This window comes from Bos indicus x Bos taurus, chromosome 18 (assembly GCF_003369695.1).
Source record: "Bos indicus x Bos taurus breed Angus x Brahman F1 hybrid chromosome 18, Bos_hybrid_MaternalHap_v2.0, whole genome shotgun sequence".
Lineage (NCBI taxonomy): Eukaryota > Metazoa > Chordata > Mammalia > Artiodactyla > Bovidae > Bos > Bos indicus x Bos taurus.
The window spans coordinates 10006117-10013227 of NC_040093.1; positions in this window are offsets into that span (position 1 = coordinate 10006117).

Below are 7111 nucleotides of genomic sequence, written 5' to 3' on the forward strand. Positions count from 1 at the left end.
TGCGCAATGATTCCTTTTTATCCATATCCTTGCCAAGACTTGATATCTCTTCTCTTTTTGATACCAGCTATCCTAACTCTTACGAGGTGGTATCTTATGGTTTTGATAGTTTTGATTTACATTTCCCTCATGAATAGTGCGGCTTCCTAGGTGGCACTAGTGGTAAAGAATCCGCCTGCCAATGCAAGACGTAACAGATGTGGGTTCAATCTCTGGGTCAGGAAGAACCCCTGGAGAAGGAAATGGCAACCCTCTCCAGTACTTTTGCCTGGGAAAACCCATGGACAGAGGAGTCTGGTGGACTATAGTCCATGGGGTTGCAAAGAGTTGGATGCGACTGAGCAACTGAGCATACACACATGTGCACACACACATGATTAGTGATGCTGAGCACCTTTTCATGCCTCTATTGGCCACTTGGATGTTTTCTTCAGAAAAAAATTGTCTATTCAAATCCTTCCCCCATTTTTTCAAATTGAGTTATTGGCTTTTTTTGCTGTTGAGTTATAGGAATTATTTATGTAATTTGAATGTTAGCCCTTTATCAGATACATGGTTTGCAAATATTTTATCCCATTCTCCATTGAAAAGGGTGTCTTTTCAATATATCATTTCCTTTTTTAAAAAAGTTGTATTTATTTATTTTTGGCTGGGCTGGGTCTTTGTTACTGCACCAGCTTTTCTCTAGTTGCGGTATGCAGACTTCTCATTGCAGTGGGTTTTCTTGTTGCAGAGCTCGGGCTGTAGGGCGCTTGGGCTTCAGTAATTGCAACGCCGGGCTCTAGCGCACAGGCTCAATACTTGTGGTGCATGGACTTAGTTACTCTGCATGTGGGACCTTCCCAGGGATGGAACCCGTGTCTCCTGTATTGGCAAGTGGATTCTTTACCACTGAGCCACCAGAGAAGCCCTTGATTGTTTCTTCTGGTATGCAAAAGATCTTTGGTTTGATGTGATCTCACTTGTTTATTTTAGCTTTTGTTTCCTGTGCTTTTGGTGTCTTATCCAATAAATTACTACCAAGACCAATTTGGTGAAACTCAAGGAACTGTTTTCCTATGCTTTCTTCTAGTTTTATAGTTTCAGGTTTTACATTTAAGTCTAATCCTTCTCGACTTTTGTGAGTGGCGTATGATAGTGGTTCAGTTTCATTCTTTTGCATCTGGGTATGCAGTTTTCCCATTTATTGAAGAGACTGTTCTTTTCCTATCATGTGTTCTTGGCACCCTTATAAAAATTAGTTGACTGTATATGCATGAGTAAATTTATGGGCTCTCTATTATGTTTCACTGGTTTATGTGCTAGTTTTTATGCCACTACCATATTGCTTTGATCACTATGACTTTGTATATATTACAAAGTTTGAAATCAGGAAGTACGATGTCTCCCATCGTGTTCTTTCTTGAGATTGCTTTGGCTATTCAGGGTATTTTGTAGTTCCATACAAATTTTAAGATAGTTTTTTTCCTATTTCTGTGAAAAATGCAATGAGAATTTTGATAGGGATTACACTGAATCTGTAGATTATTTTGGGCACTTTGGGGATTTTCACAATATTGGTTCTTTCAGTCCAAGAACATGGGATATCTTTGCATTTATTTGTGTCTTATTCAGTTTCTTTCCTCAGTGTCTTATAGATTTCAATTTACAGGTCTTCCAGTGTTTTATTGTTTTTGACACAGTTACCAATGGAATTGCTTTCATAATTTTTTTAAAGATAGTTTGTTGTTAGTGTATAGAAATGCAATTGACTTTTTTCTGTTGATTTTTATCCTGTAACTTTATTGAATTCATTTGTTAGTTTTAACAGGGTTTTTTTTTTATAGGTTTTTAGGGTTTTCTACAATAGATCATGTTGTCTGCAAACAGATAATTTTCTTCCTTTTTGATTTGGATAAGTTTTATTTCTTTTTCTTGCCTAATTGTTGTGGCTAAGACTATGTTGAATAGAAATGGTGAGAGCAGGCATTTTTGTATTGTTCCTGATCTTAGAGAAAAGGTTTTTAACCTTTCACCATTGAGTATGCTGTTAGCTGAGGGTTTCTCATATAGTCTTCATTATGTTGAGTTACATTCCGTCTATACCTAATTTGTTGGAAATTTTTATCATGAAAGGATGTTGAGTTTTCTCAAGAGCTTTTTCTTCATCTAATGAAATGATCGTATGCTTTTTTATCCTTCATTCTGTTAGTGTGGTATCACATGGTTGACTCCTTCCTGTGAATCATCAAAATTTCCCTCCCTACCAATACTTTCCTATTAGCACACAATCATGCTATTATTTCTTCCATCTAAAAACTCATTCATTGACCACACATCCTTCTACACCTCTGTCCCATTTCTTCCTCTTCTTGATAACAAAATCCATTAAAAATTTGGCTATACTCACTGCTACTTCCTCTCTTCCAAGTCTCTCAATATGACTTTCATTCTGACTTGTTCACCAAAACCACTTTGGTCAAAGTCACCAATGATATCCATGTGGTCAATTCTTGGTCCCCATCTTACTTGACTTCTCTATATCACTGGTTGCGGTCCCCACACATCAGCCTCAGCTGGGCATTTGTTAATATTCTCAGTCCTCATCCCAGACCTACTGTAGTGGGTTGAATGTGGTCCCTCAAATTCACAGCCATTCTGAAGGAGATCAGCCCTGGGATTTCTTTGGAGGGAATGATGCTAAAGCTGAAACTCCAGTACTTTGGCCACCTCATGCGAAGAGTTGACTCATTGGAAAGGACTCTGATGCTGGGAGGGATTGGGGGCAGGAGGAGAAGGGGACGACAGAGGATGAGATGGCTGGATGGCATCACCGACTCAATGTTCTTGTCCGAACCACTGGAACCTGTGAATGTGACCCTACTTGTTTTTTTAACCCTATTTGGAAAAAGGGTCTTTGAAGATGTAGTTAAGGATTTCAAAATGAGATTATTCTGGATAATCTGAGTGGGCCTTAAATCTAATGACAAATATTCTTAAAAGAGACACTCAAAGCAAAGGCACTCCTAGAGGAGAAGAAGACAGAGGCAGAGATTGGAGTTATGCAGATATAAGCCAAGGAATGCCTGGAAACTACCCTTAGCCCACACACATCCTATTGTCTGCCTAGAAGCCATAGGAATCCTTCTGTTAAAACATGAGTCACTTCTTGACTCAGAACCCTCTAATAGCTTCTTATCTCACTCAGGGAAAAAAACCCAACTTCCTACCATGACCTCCAAGGGCCTCCATAAAATACTCTGACCCTTATTACTTCTCTTATCTCACCTATTACCCACCTTCCCTTCAATCACTGGGATCCAGTTATATTGGCTTCCTTACTGTTTCAAGAACCTATCAAGTATACTTCTGCCTCCAGACCTTTGTCATTGCTGTTCCCTCTGCTTGGAATGCTCTTCCTCATGTTGTTCCTGGTTGCTTTCCTCATCTCCTTCAAGTCTCTGCCAATGTCACTTCCTCAGAGAGGTCTTACTTGACTACTGTCTACAGTTCTCTGTCTTGTCCCCTGATAACACTCTGTCTTGCTTTCTTAACAGCACTCCCATGCTCAGAAATTCTTATTTGTTTATGTTTCCTGCTTTTGCAACTAAAATGTAAAATCTTTTTCACAACAGCATCCTGAGGGTCTAGGGCAGTGTAGGGTACATCATTCATTAAATATTTACTGAGACTTCCCTGATGGCTCAGTGGTAAAGAATCCACCTGCCAATGCAGGGGACAAGGGTTAGCGCCCTGATCCAGGAAGATCCCATATGCCATGGAGCAACTAAGCCTGTGTGCCACAACCACTGAGACTGTGCTCTAGAGCCTGGGAGCTGAAACTACTGAGCCCGTGCACCTAGAGCCTGTGTTCCACAACAAGAGAAGCCACTGCAATGAGAAGGCCCTGAACCATAACTACAGGGTAGCCCCCACTCTCTGCAGCTAGAGAAAAGCCCATGCAGCAACAAAGACCCAGCACAACCAAAAATAGATACAATTTAAAACAATTACTGACTGACATTTTTCCTGGTGTCTAGAATTCACAAATTTTCCTGCTGCAGGGCCTTTGCATAGCCTCAGGGACTGAGATGTTCATATTCCATTTTACACTTAGTAAATTATCCTTTATGTCTCAGTTCCAGTGTTACTTCCTCAGAGAACTCCTCTTGTAACAGAGAAGAACAACCCTAACTGCATATCGGATCTATTCCTTTAGGTCTAAACTTTGTGCTCTATTCCCTGTGCTTAGTCATCCTGGCTCCGCACCTTTGTAAAAGAATGTTGCCTATAGCCTGAAATACACGATAGTCCATTCTCAAGGCTCTGACCTTTAGAAGTATAACACTCTTCCGTTCATATGAAGATAAAGAGCTGCAGAACAGAAAATAACTTGTCTTGTTGGACGCTTATAGGAACACTGTGACCAGACCCACATGGACAGCTTCAAGAACAGATTCCTGCACCAAGAAGTTTGCAACAACCAGCTACACCCTACCTCCTCTCTTAATATAAAAGAAGCCTGAATTTTAACTTGGGTAAGATGGTTCTTAGGGACACTAGTCCACCATCTTCTTGGTATGTTGGCTTTCCAAATAAAGTTTCTATTCCTGCCCCAGCAATTTGTCTCTGGATTTATTGGCCTGTTGTGTGATGAGTAGTATGAGCTTAGACTCAGTCATGCTTTCTCCAAATTAGGTCTCTGAGTTGAAGGATTGGATAATTTCCCTCAGATTGTGATGTATTTTTATAGCACCTAGCATTTTTCTTTATATCTTTTTGTTCAGTCATAATGATCTAAGCCTGTAGTCCTCAGAATGTGGCCTAAGGACTGCTGGTGGTTCCTGAGACACTTTCAGGGGTTCATGAAGTGAAAATTATTTTCATAATACTATTAAGATGTTATTTGCCATGTCACTCTCACTTTCTCTTGAGTATACAGCGATGTATTTTGGAAGCTACAGCATGTGAACTATTTTGACAAGCCGCACCACCCCCAACACCCCAAGCACATATGATAATGCAACTGTCGTCTATTAAGCCAGGTGTTAAAAGAGATTTGCAAAAATGTAAAATACTCTTCTCAGTTCAGTTCAGTTCAGTCGCTCAGTCGTATCCGACTCTTCGCGACCCCATGAATCACAGCATGCCAGGCCTCCCTGTCCATCACCAACCCCCGGAGTTCACTCAGACTCACGTCCATCAAGTCAGTGATGCCATCCGGCCATCTCATCCTCTGTCATCCCCTTCTCCTCCTGCCCCCAATCCCTCCCAGCATCAGAGTCCTTTCCAATGAGTCAACTCTTCGCATGAGGTGACCAAAGTATTGGAGTTTCAGCTTCAGCATCATTCCCTCCAAAGAAATCCCAGGGCTGATCTCCTTCAGAATGGACTAGTCGGATCTCCTTGCAGTCCAAGGGACTCTCAAGAGTCTTCTCCAACACCACAGTTCAAAAGCATCAATTCTTCGGCGCTCAGCCTTCTTCACAGTCCAACTCTCACATCCATACATGACCACTGGAAAAACCATAGCCTTGACTAGACAGACCTTTGTTGGCGAAGTAATGTCTCTGCTTTTGAATATGCTATCTAGGTTGGTCATAACTTTCCTTCCAAGGAGTAAGCGTCTTTTAATTTCATGGCTGCAGTCACCATGTGCAGTGATTTTGGAGCCCCCCAAAATAAAGTCTGACACTGTTTCCACTGTTTCCCCATCTATTTCCCATGAAGTGATGGGACCAGATGCCATGATCTTGGTTTTCTGAATGTTGAGCTTTAAGCCAACTTTTTGACTCTCCACTTTCACTTTCATCAAGAGGCTTTTCAGTTCCTCTTCACTTTCTGCCATAAGGGTGGTGTCATCTGCATATCTGAGGTTATTGGTATTTCTCGTGGCAATCTTGATTCCAGCTTGTGTTTCTTCCAGTCCAGCGTTTCTCATGATGTACTCTGCATATAAGTTAAATAAGCAGAGTGACAATATACAGCCTTGACGTACTCCTTTTCCTATTTGGAACCAGTCTGTTGTTCCATGTTCAGTTCTAACTGTTGCTTCCTGACCTGCATACAGGTTTCTCAAGAGGCAGGTCAGGTGGTCTGGTATTCCCATCTCTTTCAGAATTTTACACAGTTTATTGTGATCCACACAGTCAAAGGCTTTGGCATAGTCAATAAAGCAGAAATAGATGTTTTTCTGGAACACTCTTGCTTTTTCCATGATTCAGTGGATGTTGGCAATTTGATCTCTGGTTCCTCTGCCTTTTCTAAAACCAGCTTGAACATCAGGAAGTTCACGGTTCACGTATTGCTGAAGCCTGGCTTGGAGAATTTTGAGCATTACTTTACTAGCATGTGAGATGAGTGCAATTGTGCGGTAGTTTGAGCATTCTTTGGCATTGCCCTTCTTTGGGATTGTTATTTTTGGTGTGGAAATTAGTTATTAAAAATGTTATTTATGTTAAAGCAATGGATTTTTGTGTTATGATGCCAATACATATTTCAGAAATTTCTCATTTTAATATTGATAGATATAGCTCACATAAACACAATCTATATAAAAATAACCCACAAAAATAATTGAGGTCCTTCATTTTTAAGAATATCAAAGCAGTCCTAAGACCAGAAATTTTGAGTAAATCTTGGGTTTTAGAATCTTCTCTGTAAGCCCAGCATATTACTGAACTCTGAAGGCAAGATCCCCATCTGTCTTATAGGACATATATTTAGGGTTTGGCTAGTAGTATGGAAGCCTTAAGTATTACTGTCAAAAGGTTAGAAGGCAAGAAGAAATGAATGTGAAGAACGATTCCACCTCACCCTTGCTTCCACATTACTCAGGGACGTGGAAGTGAAGCCAGTGCTCCAGACTAGGGACTCGCCTTAGAGCCTGGACTGAACAGTGCCAGGAGGTAGAAAGGGAAGGGATTGGATACCCGGTCTAAATGGGAACATAAGGAAAGGCGGGATGGACGGACGCATGCGTGGAAGTAGGCGCATGTGGGTACATGCACTTACATGTACAGGGAGGGAGATAGCTGTTGAAAAGAGCGGAGGCACGGAGTCGCTCGCGCCTGCACGCGGGACGCGCATGCGCGCAGAAGAATGCGGGAAAGGCGCCAAGAGGTAGAGCGAG